At 44.8% G+C, this 14,052-nt stretch overlaps 1 protein-coding gene across 2 annotated transcripts in view; it reads left to right on the top strand.

Annotated features, from left to right (window-relative positions):
- The window catches only part of LOC124128853 (multiple epidermal growth factor-like domains protein 10), a 290,638-nt gene that overhangs the window by 15,665 nt on the left and 260,921 nt on the right, over nt 1-14,052 (top strand). The window lies entirely within an intron of this gene.

Raw genomic sequence — 14,052 nt, forward strand, 5'->3', positions numbered from 1 at the left:
CCAGCAGAGAAAGAACAATGTCATTGTATATATCGTCGAGGAGACATTTAGAGAGTTAACAGAAGAGACAGAAAATAAACTGCTTGGTGTGATTGTTGATAACATGGAAATACAGGAAGAAATAATATTTCTATTTTTTTTAACATAGAGTCAATTGACCACTAAAAAAATCAAGTGGAACAAGGCACATTCTAGCTATGTTTAGTACTCCAAAACAGGAAGCCACTAGCATGAGCCAAATAAAGAAACTGAAAAGTCATAACATCAGGATCTCCCATGATTATACAGATGCAGTGAGACGTCTTTGACAAACCCTCAAGCTGTTATGGAGGAAGCGAGGGAAGAAGACAACTATTCTGTTTGGAAACATGACAAACTGCAGATAGACAATAAACTCTACATACTGTGTTTGTTTGTTGCAGGCGATGGGCGCATTACACAGACTAATTAGTTATATTGTGTCTGTTTGTTACAGGTGAGGGGCACATTAGACAGACTAATTAGTTATATTGTGTCTGTTTGTTACAGGTGAGGGGCACATTAGACAGACTAATTAGTCATATTGTGTTGTGTTTGTTACAGGTGAGGGGCACATTAGACAGACTAATTAGTCATATTGTGTTTGTTTGTTACAGGTGAGGGGCACATTAGCCAGACTAATTAGTCATATTGTGTTGTGTTTGTTACAGGTGAGGGACACATAAGACAGACTAATTAGTTATATTGTGTCTGTTTGTTACAGGTGAGGGGCACATTAGACAGACTAATTAGTCATATTGTGTTTGTTTGTTACAGGCGAGGGGCACATTAGACAGACTAATTAATCATATTGTGTTTGTTTGTTACAGGTGAGGGGCACATTAGACAGACTAATTAATCATATTGTGTTTGTTTGTTACAGGTGAGGGGCACATTAGACAGACTAATTAATCATATTGTGTTTGTTTGTTACAGGTGAGGGGCACATAAGACAGACTAATTAGTCATATTGTGTTTGTTTGTTACAGGCGAGGGGCACATTAGACAGACTAATTAGTCATATTGTGTTTGTTTGTTACAGGTGAGGGACTCATTAGACAGACTAATTAGTCATATTGTGTTTGTTTGTTACAGGTGAGGGACTCATTAGACAGACTAATTAGTCATATTGTGTTTGTTTGTTACAGGTGAGGGACTCATTAGACAGACTAATTAGTCATATTGTGTGTGTTTGTTACAGGCGAGGGACTCATAAGACAGACTGATTAGTCATATTGTGTTTGTTTGTTGCAGGCGAGGGACACATTAACCGCAGTATGCACTGGGTGTGGATGTTACCTGTTGCGGTCTTTATCTTTTCGACAATATGTTGCTGGAAGAGGTGAGTTTACTTTGTGTGGGTCGGATGCTAGCCTGAGACTACTGCATCATCTACTTTTTGATCAGTTCAAAAGCATCAGTTTGTTCAGCGTTACTTTGACATATTTTCCACGGGTATAATGTTGTACAAGAATCTACAAGATTTAGTTTTAGGAATACACGCATGTTATTCTAAATTGAACATGTTACCATCCTTATCAATAATGGCAATTGTATCCGATCGTTCATTGATGGCAATTTCGTTTCAACACATGACATGGTTTTACTGGCAAATGTGAATACGTATTTGTGTGGGGTAACCCGAAGGGAATGGTGTATACGAGGAAATGTCAAACAGGTACCTTATGTGTTAATAACTAAATCTATTTGCAGTGCTGGATGTAGAAGAACACCTGGCAAATTGTTTACGCAGCTTATGAAAAGGTTATTCTCACGAAGACTTGTTCTTTAAAACATGCGGTAGTATCTTCTCTAAATGATTGTTGGTAGTGTTGCTGAAGAGGTGGTGAGTAAGTTTCATTTATAGTAGTTCAGTTATATCACGGCGTGTAAGCTTGATGTGAGAGTAAAGCCGGTAAAGTGATGCAGGTCATGGACGTTTACTACTTTGTGACACCCACAGACTTGGTCATGGTGCTGACCTAGACACAGAGTCAGGGCGATATGGGATTATAGGATCCTAAGTTTTCGCCATGCCCAAGGGACACTACTTAAGTGACACCCATGGACATGGTTATTGTGCTGACAAACCTAGACACATAGTCAGGGCGATATGGGATTATAGGATCCTAGGTTTTCGCCATGCCCAAGGGACACTACTTAAGTGACACCCATGGACATGGTTATGGTGCTGACAAACCTAGACACATAGTCAGGGCGATATGGGATTATACGATCCTAGGTTTTCGCCATACCTGAGGGACACTACTGAAGTGACACCCACGGACATGGTTATGGTGCTGACAAAGCTAGACACATAGTCAGGGCGATATGGGATTATACGATCCTAGGTTTTCGCCATACCTGAGGGACACTACTGAAGTGACACCCACGGACATGGTTACGGTGCTGACAAAGCTAGACACATAGTCAGGGCGATATGGGATTATACGATCCTAGGTTTTCGCCATACCTGAGGGACACTACTGAAGTGACACCCACGGACATGGTTACGGTGCTGACAAAGCTAGACACATAGTCAGGGCGATATGGGATTATACGATCCTAGGTTTTCACCATGCCCAAGGGACACTACTTAAGTGACACCCATGGACATGGTTATGGTGCTGACAAAGCTAGACACATAGTTAGGGCGATATGGGATTATACGATCCTAGGTTTTCACCATGCCCAAGGGACACTACTTAAGTGACACCCATGGACATGGTTATGGTGCTGACAAAGCTAGACACATAGTCAGGGCGATATGGGATTATACGATCCTAGGTTTTCGCCAATGCCCGAGGGACACTACTTATGCACCCGAATATTCTGCACAACAAACTGTAGCGTCTACGACGACTGAGCTAACCGTGTCCCCTTGTTACTGATAACACATCATTACTTTATTTAAATATTGCAGGTTTTATTATCTCCTCTTTTATTCTATTTTTCAGGTGTCGAAGGCATTGTAAGTAATATAATACTTTTTCATATTTTACTTGAAGCATACTTTGACAATATACATATATGCATCTAAGCATCTTCTATTGCAGCCAACCAGCAAAGGGAATTCATTATGTCTCAGATTATTTGAGTTAATATTTTCAACAATTCACACTGTTATTTCTGACGGCCACGTAATTCACCATTCACTCAAGCCACCCACTTTGACAGTTGGGTAAATACAACATAACCAAAAAACACACGTATAATAGTACGTCAAATTATAGGTGTCTACTCTAGCCACACAGGCCACAACAGCCTATAACACCAAGACAGGCACCCCTATGTTTTCACTGCAGTAACACAGACAACAGACTTTAACACCAAGACAGGCACCCCTATGTCTCCACTGCAGTAACTCAGACAACAGACTTTTACACAAAGACATGCACCCCTATGTCTCCACTGCAGTAACCCAGACAACAGACTATATAACACCAAGACATGCACCCCTATGTCTCCACTGCAGTAACACAGACAACACACTATAACACCAAGACATGCATCCCTATGTGTCCACTGCAGTAACTCAGACAACAGACTTTTACACAAAGACATGCACCCCTATGTCTCCACTGCAGTAACTCAGACAACAGACTTTAACACCAAGACATGCACCTCTATGTCTCCACTGCAGTAACCCAGACAACAGACTATAACACCAAGACATGCACCCCTATGTCTCCATTGCAGTAACACAGACAACACACTATAACACCAAGACATGCACCCCTATGTCTCCACTGCAGTAACTCAGACAACAGACTTTACCATCTAGACATGCATCCCTATGTCTCCACTGCAGTAACACAGACAACACACTATAACACCAAGACATGCACCCCTATGTCTCCACTGCAGTAACACAGACAACAGACTTTACCATCAAGACATGCACCCCTATGTCTCCACTGCAGTTACACAGACAACAGACTTTAACACCAAGACATGCACCCCTATGTCTCCACTGCAGTAACACAGACAACAGACTTTACCATCAAGACATGCACCCCTATGTCTCCACTGCAGTTACACAGACAACAGACTATAACACCAAGACATGCACCCCTATATCTCCACTGCAGTAACACAGACAACAGACTTTACCATCAAGACATGCACCCCTATGTCTCCACTGCAGTTACACAGACAACAGACTTTAACACCAAGACATGCACCCCTATGTCTCCACTGCAGTAACACAGACAACAGACTTTAACACCAAGACATGCACCCCTATGTCTCCACTGCAGTAACACAGACAACATACTTTTACACAAAGACATGCACCCCTATGGCTCCACTGCAGTAACACAGACAACAGACTTTAACACCAAGACATGCACCCCTATGTCTCCACTGCAGTAACACAGACAACAAATATTAAAACCACGACAGGCACCCCTATGGCTCCACTGCAGTAACACAGACAACAGACTTTAACACCAAGACATGCACCCCTATGTCTCCACTGCAGTAACACAGACAACAGACTTTTACACAAAGACGGACACCCCTTTGTCTCCACTGCAGTAACACAGAAAACGTGCTTTAACACCAAGACATGCACCCCTATGTCTCCACTGCAGTAACACAGACAATGTGCTTTAACACCAAGACATGCACCCCTATGTCTCCACTGCAGTAACACAGACAATAGACTTTTACACAAAGACATGCACCCCTATGTCTCCACTGCAGTAACACAGACCACAGACTCTAACACCAAGACAGGCACCCCTATGTCTCCACTGCAGTAACTCAGACAACACACTATAACACCAAGACATGCACCCCTATATCTCCACTGCAGTAACTCAGACAACAGACTTTAACACCAAGAGAGGCACCCCTATGTCTTCACTGCAGTAACACAGACAACACACTATAACACCAAGACAGGTACCCCTGTCTCCACTGCAGTAACCCAGACAACAGACTTTTACACCACGACATGCACCCCTATGTCTCCACTGCAGTAACACAGACGACAGACTTTTACACAAAGACATGTACCCCTATGGCTCCACTGCAGTTACACAGACAACAGACTTTAACACCAAGACATGCACCCCTATGTCTCCACTGCAGTAACTCAGACAACACACTATAACACCAAGACATGCACCCCTATGTCTCCACTGCAGTAACCCAGACAACAGACTTTTACACCAAGACATGCACCCCTATGTCTCCACTGCAGTAACACAGACAACAGACTTTTACACAAAGACATGTACCCCTATGGCTCCACTGCAGTAACACAGACAACAGACTTTAACACCACGACATGCACCCCTATGTCTCCACTGCAGTAACACAGAGAACAGACTTTTACACAAAGACAGACACCCCTTTGTCTCCACTGCAGTAACACAGACAACGTGCTTTAACACCAAGACATGCACCCCTATGTCTCCACTGCAGTAACACAGACAATGTGCTTTAACACCAAGACATGCACCCCTATGTCTCCACTGCAGTAACACAGACAACAGACTTTTACACAAAGACATGCACCCATATGTCTCCACTGCAGTAACACAGACCACAGACTCTAACACCAAGACAGGCACCCCTATGTCTCCACTGCAGTAACTCAGACAACAGACTTTACCATCTAGACATGCACCCCTATGTCTCCACTGCAGTAACCCAGACAACAGACTATAACACCAAGACAGGCACCCCTATGTCTTCACTGCAGTAACACAGACAACACACTATAACACCAAGACATTCACCCCTATGTCTCCACTGCAGTAACTCAGACAACAGACTTTACCATCTAGACATGCATCCCTATGTCTCCACTGCAGTAACACAGACAACACACTATAACACCAAGACATGCACCCCTATGTCTCCACTGCAGTAACCCAGACAACAGACTATAACACCAAGACAGGCACCTCTATGTCTTCACTGCAGTAACACAGACAACACACTATAACACCAAGACATGCACCTCTATGTCTCCACTGCAGTAACTCAGACAACAGACTTTACCATCTAGACATGCACCCCTATGTCTCCACTGCAGTAACACAGACAACACACTATAACACCAAGACATGCACCCATATGTCTCCACTGAAGTAACACAGACAACAGACTATAACACCAAGACATGCACACCTATATCTCCACTGCAGTAACACAGACATCATACTTTACCATCAAGACATGCACCCCTATGTCTCCACTGCAGTTACACAGACAACAGACTTTTACACCAAGACATGCACCCCTATGTCTCCACTGCAGTAACACAGACAAGAGACTTTTACACAAAGACATGCACCCCTATGTCTCCACTGCAGTAACACAGACCACAGACTCTAACACCAAGACAGGCACCCCTATGTCTCCACTGCAGTAACTCAGACAACAGACTTTACCATCTAGACATGCACCACTATGTCTCCACTGCAGTAACCCAGACAACAGACTATAACACCAAGACAGGCACCCCTATGTCTTCACTGCAGTAACACAGACAACACACTATAACACCAAGACATTCACCCCTATGTCTCCACTGCAGTAACTCAGACAACAGACTTTACCATCTAGACATGCATCCCTATGTCTCCACTGCAGTAACACAGACAACACACTATAACACCAAGACATGCACCCCTATGTCTCCACTGCAGTAACCCAGACAACAGACTATAACACCAAGAGAGGCACCTCTATGTCTTCACTGCAGTAACACAGACAACACACTATAACACCAAGACATGCACCTCTATGTCTCCACTGCAGTAACTCAGACAACAGACTTTACCATCTAGACATGCACCCCTATGTCTACACTGCAGTAACACAGACAACACACTATAACACCAAGACATGCACCCATATGTCTCCACTGAAGTAACACAGACAACAGACTATAACACCAAGACATGCACACCTATATCTCCACTGCAGTAACACAGACAACATACTTTACCATCAAGACATGCACCCCTATGTCTCCACTGCAGTAACACAGACAACAGATATTAACACCACGACATGCACCCCTATGGCTCCACTGCAGTAATACAGACAACAGTCTTTAACACCAAGACATGCACCCCTATGTCTCCACTGCAGTAACACAGACAACGTGCTTTAACACCAAGACATTCACCCCTATGTCTCCACTGCAGTAACACAGACAATGTGCTTTAACACCAAGACATGCACCCCTATGTCTCCACTGCAGTAACACAGACAACAGACTTTTACACAAAGACATGCACCCCTATGTCTCAACTGCAGTAACACAGACCACAGACTTTACCATCTAGACATGCACCCCTATGTCTCCACTGCAGTAACTCAGACAAGACACTATAACACCAAGACATGCACCCCTATGTCTCCACTGCAGTAACTCAGACAACAGACTTTAACACCAAGAGAGGCACCCCTATGTCTCCACTGCAGTAACACAGACAACACACTTTAACACCAAGACAGGTACCCCTGTCTCCACTGCAGTAACCCAGACAACAGACTTTTACACCAAGACATGCACCCCTATGTCTCCACTGCAGTAACACAGACGACAGACTTTTACACAAAGACATGCACCCCTATGGCTCCACTGCAGTAACACAGACAACAGACTTTAACACCAAGACATGCACCCCTATGTCTCCACTGCAGTAACACAGACAACACACTATAACACCAAGACATTCACCCCTATGTCTCCACTGCAGTAACTCAGACAACAGACTTTACCATCTAGACATGCACCTCTAAGTCTCCACTGCAGTAACACAGACAATGTGCTTTAACACCAAGACATGCACCCCTATGTCTCCACTGCAGTAACACAGACAACAGACTTTTACACCAAGACATGCACCCCTATGTCTCCACTGCAGTAACACAGACAAGAGACTTTAACACCACGACATGCACCCCTATGGCTCCACTGCAGTAACACAGACAACAGACTTTTACACAAAGACAGACACCCCTTTGTCTCCACTGCAGTAACACAGACAACGTGCTTTAACACCAAGACATGCACCCCTATGTCTCCACTGCAGTAACACAGACAATGTGCTTTAACACCAAGACATGCACCCCTATGTCTCCACTGCAGTTACACAGACAACAGACTTTTACACAAAGACATGCACCCCTATGTCTCCACTGCAGTAACACAGACCACAGACTCTAACACCAAGACAGGCACCCCTATGTCTCCACTGCAGTAACTCAGACAACAGACTTTACCATCTAGTCTGCACCCCTATGTCTCCACTGCAGTAACCCAGACAACAGACTATAACACCAAGACAGGTACCCCTATGTCTTCACTGCAGTAACACAGACAACACACTATAACACCAAGACATGCACACCTATATCTCCACTGCAGTAACACAGACAACATACTTTACCATCAAGACATGCACCCCAATGTCTCCACTGCAGTTACACAGACAACAGACTTTTACACCAAGACATGCACCCCTATGTCTCCACTGCAGTAACACAGACAACAGATATTAACACCACGACATGCACCCCTATGGCTCCACTGCAGTAATACAGACAACAGACTTTTACACAAAGACGGACACCCCTTTGTCTCCACTGCAGTAACACAGACAACGTGCTTTAACACCAAGACATTCACCCCTATGTCTCCACTGCAGTAACACAGACAAGGTGCTTTAACACCAAGACATGCACCCCTATGTCTCCACTGCAGTAACACAGACAACCGACTTTTACACAAAGACATGCACCCCTATGTCTCCACTGCAGTAACACAGACCACAGACTTTACCATCTAGACATGCACCCCTATGTCTCCACTGCAGTAACTCAGACAACACACTATAACACCAAGACATGCACCCCTATATCTCCACTGCAGTAACTCAGACAACAGACTTTAACACCAAGAGAGGCACCCCTATGTCTCCACTGCAGTAACACAGACAACACACTATAACACCAAGACAGGTACCCCTGTCTCCACTGCAGTAACCCAGACAACAGACTTTTACACCAAGACATGCACCCCTATGTCTCCACTGCAGTAACACAGACAACAGACTTTTACACAAAGACATGCACCCCTATGGCTCCACTGCAGTAACACAGACAACAGACTTTAACACCAAGACATGCACCCCTATGTCTCCACTGCAGTAACACAGACAACAGACTTTTACACAAAGACAGACACCCCTTTGTCTCCACTGCAGTAACACAGACAACGTGCTTTAACACCAAGACATGCACCCCTATGTCTCCACTGCAGTAACACAGACAATGTGCTTTAACACCAAGACATGCACCCCTATGTCTCCACTACAGTAACACAGACAACAGACTTTTACACAAAGACATGCAACCCTGTGTCTCCACTGCAGTAACTCAGACAACAGACTATAACACCAAGACATGCACCCCTATATCTCCACTGCAGTAACTCAGACAACAGTCTATAACACCAAGACATGCACCCCTATGTCTCCACTGCAGTAACACAGACAACACACTATAACACCAAGACATGCACCCCTATGTCTCCACTGCAGTAACTCAGACAACAGACTATAACACCAAGACATGCACCCCTATGTCTCCACTGCAGTAACTCAGACAACAGACTTTACCATCTAGACATGCACCTCTATGTCTCCACTGCAGTAACACAGACAATGTGCTTTAACACCAAGACATGCACCCCAATGTCTCCACTGCAGTTACTCAGAAAACAGACTTTTACACGAAGACATGCACCCCTATGTCTCCACTGCAGTAACACAGACAAGAGACTTTTACACAAAGACATGCACCCCTATGGCTCCACTGCAGTAACACAGAAAACAGACTTTAACACCAAGACATGCACCCCTATGTCTCCACTGCAGTAACACAGACAACAGACTTTTACACAAAGACAGACACCCCTTTGTCTCCACTGCAGTAACACAGACAACGTGCTTTAACACCAAGACATGCACCCCTATGTCTCCACTGCAGTAACACAGACAATGTGCTTTAACACCAAGACATGCACCCCTATGGCTCCACTGCGGTAACACAGACAACAGACTCTAACACCAAGACAGGCACCCCTATGTCTCCACTGCAGTAACACAGACAACAGACTATAACACCAAGACATGCACCCATATATCTCCACTGCAGTAACTCAGACAACAGACTTTACCATCTAGAAATGCACCTCTATGTCTCCACTGCAGTAACACAGACAACACACTATAACACCAAGACATGCACCCATATGTCTCCACTGCAGTAACACAGACAACAGACTATAACACCTAGACATGCACACCTATATCTCCACTGCAGTAACTCAGACAACAGACTTTACCATCAAGACATGCACCCCAATGTCTCCACTGCAGTTACTCAGACAACAGACTTTTACACAAAGACATGCACCCCTATGGCTTCACTGCAGTAACACAGACAACGTGCTTCAAAAAACCAAGACATGCACCCCTATGTCTCCATTGCAGTAACACAGACAATGAGCTTTAACACCAAGACATGCACCCCTATGGCTCCACTGCAGTAACTCAGACAACAGACTTTTAAACAAAGACATGCACCCCTATGTCTCCACTGCAGTAACACAGACCACAGACTCTAACACCAAGACAGGCACCCCTATGTCTCCACTGCAGTAACTCAGACAACAGACTATAACACCACGACATGCAACCATATGTCTCCACTGCAGTAACACAGACCACAGACTCTAACACCAAGACATGCACCCCTATGTCTCCACTGCAGTAACACAGACAACAGACTTTTACACAAAGACAGACACCCCTATGTCTCCACTGCAGTAACACAGACAACGTGCTTTAACACCAAGACATGCACCCCTATGTCTCAACTGCAGTAACACAGACAATGTGCTTTAACACCAAGACATGCACCCCTATGTCTCCACTGCAGTAACACAGACAACAGACTTTTACACAAAGACATGCACCCCTATGTCTCCACTGCAGTAACACAGACAACAGACTCTAACACCAAGACAGGCACCCCTATGTCTCCACTGCAGTAACTCAGACAACAGACTATAACACCACCACATGCAACCATATGTCTCCACTGCAGTAACACAGACCACAGACTCTAACACCAATACATGCAACCCTATGTCTCCACTGCAGTAACACAGACAACAGACTATAACACCAAGACATGCACCCCTATGTCTCCACTGCAGTTACACAGACAACAGACTTTTACACCAAGACATGCACCCCTATGTCTCCACTGCAGTAACACAGACAACAGACTTTTACACCAAGACAGGCACCCCTATGTCTTCACTGCAGTAACACAGACAACACACTATAACAACAAGACAGGTACCCCTGTCTCCACTGCAGTAACCCAGACAACAGACTTTTACACCAAGACATGCACCCCTATGTCTCCACTGCAGTAACACAGACAACAGACTTTTACACAAAGACAGACACCCCTTTGTCTCCACTGCAGTAACACAGACAACGTGCTTTAACACCAAGACATGCACCCCTATGTCTCCACTGCATTAACACAGATAATGTGCTTTAACACCAAGACATGCACCCCTATGTCTCCACTGCAGTAACACAGACAACAGACTTTTACACAAAGATATGCACCCCTGTGTCTCCACTGCAGTAACACAGACCACAGACTCTAACACCAAGACAGGCACCCCTATGTCTCCACTGCAGTAACTCAGACAACAGACTTTACAATCTAGACATGCACCCCTATGTCTCCACTGCAGTAACCCAGACAACAGACTATAACACCAAGAGAGGCACCCCTATGTCTTCACTGCAGTAACACAGACAACACACTATAACACCAAGACATTCATCCCTATGTCTCCACTGCAGTAACTCAGACAACAGACTTTACCATCTAGACATGCATCCCTATGTCTCTACTGCAGTAACACAGACAACACACTATAACACCAAGACATGCACCCCTATGTCTCCACTGCAGTAACCCAGACAACAGACTATAACACCAAGACAGGCACCTCTATGTCTTCACTGCAGTAACACAGACAACACACTATAACACCAAGACATGCACCTCTATGTCTCCACTGCAGTAACTCAGACAACAGACTTTACCATCTAGACATGCACCCCTATGTCTCCACTGCAGTAACACAGACAACACACTATAACACCAAGACATGCACCCATATGTCTCCACTGCAGTAACACAGACAACAGACTATAACACCAAGACATGCACACCTATATCTCCACTGCAGTAACACAGACAACAGACTTTTACACCAAGACATGCACCCCTATGTCTCCACTGCAGTAACACAGACAACAGATATTAACACCACGACATGCACCCCTATGGCTCCACTGCAGTAATACAGACAACAGACTTTAACACCAAGACATGCACCCCTATGGCTCCACTGCAGTAACACAGACAACAGACTTTTACACAAAGACATGCACCCCTATGGCTCCACTGCAGTAACACAGACAACAGACTTTTACACAAAGACAGACAACCCTTTGTCTCCACTGCAGTAACACAGACAACAGACTCTAACACCAAGACAGGCACCCCTATGTCTCCACTGCAGTAACTCAGACAACAGACTATAACACCACCACATGCAACCATATGTTTCCACTGCAGTAACACAGACCACAGACTCTAACACCAATACATGCAACCCTATGTCTCCACTGCAGTAACACAGACAACAGACTATAACACCAAGACATGCACCCCTATGTCTCCACTGCAGTTACACAGACAACAGACTTTTACACCAAGACATGCACCCCTACGTCTCCACTGCAGTAACACAGACAACAGACTTTTACACCAAGACAGGCACCCCTATGTCTTCACTGCAGTAACACAGACAACACACTATAACAACGAGACAGGTACCCCTGTCTCCACTGCAGTAACCCAGACAACAGACTTTTACACTAAGACATGCACCCCTATGTCTCCACTGCAGTAACACAGACAACAGACTTTTACACAAAGACAGACACCCCTTTGTCTCCACTGCAGTAACACAGACAACGTGCTTTAACACCAAGACATGCACCCCTATGTCTCCACTGCATTAACACAGACAATGTGCTTTAACACCAAGACATGCACCCATATGTCTCCACTGCAGTAACACAGACAACAGACTTTTACACAAAGATATGCACCCCTGTGTCTCCACTGCAGTAACACAGACCACAGACTCTAACACCAAGACAGGCACCCCTATGTCTCCACTGCAGTAACTCAGACAACTGACTTTACCATCTAGACATGCACCCCTATGTCTCCACTGCAGTAACCCAGACAACAGACTATAACACCAAGACAGGCACCCCTATGTCTTCACTGCAGTAACACAGACAACACACTATAACACCAAGACATTCACCCCTATGTCTCCACTGCAGTAACTCAGACAACAGACTTTACCATCTAGACATGCATCCCTATGTCTCCACTGCAGTAACACAGACAACACACTATAACACCAAGACATGCACCCCTATGTCTCCACTGCAGTAACCCAGACAACAGACTATAACACCAAGACAGGCACCTCTATGTCTTCACTGCAGTAACACAGACAACACACTATAACACCAAGACATGCACCTCTATGTCTCCACTGCAGTAACTCAGACAAGAGACTTTACCATCTAGACATGCACCCCTATGTCTCCACTGCAGTAACACAGACAACACACTATAACACCAAGACATGCACCCATATGTCTCCACTGCAGTAACACAGACAACAGACTATAACACCAAGACATGCACCCCTATATCTCCACTGCAGTAACACAGACAACATACTTTACCATCAAGACATGCACCCCAATGTCTCCACTGCAGTTACACAGACAACAGACTTTTACACCAAGACATGCACCCCTATGTCTCCACTGAAGTAACACAGACAACAGATATTAACACCACGACATGCACCCC

Source organism: Haliotis rufescens, unplaced genomic scaffold (assembly GCF_023055435.1).
Source record: "Haliotis rufescens isolate VD_foot unplaced genomic scaffold, xgHalRufe1.0.p SCAF_88, whole genome shotgun sequence".
Taxonomy (NCBI): domain Eukaryota; kingdom Metazoa; phylum Mollusca; class Gastropoda; order Lepetellida; family Haliotidae; genus Haliotis; species Haliotis rufescens.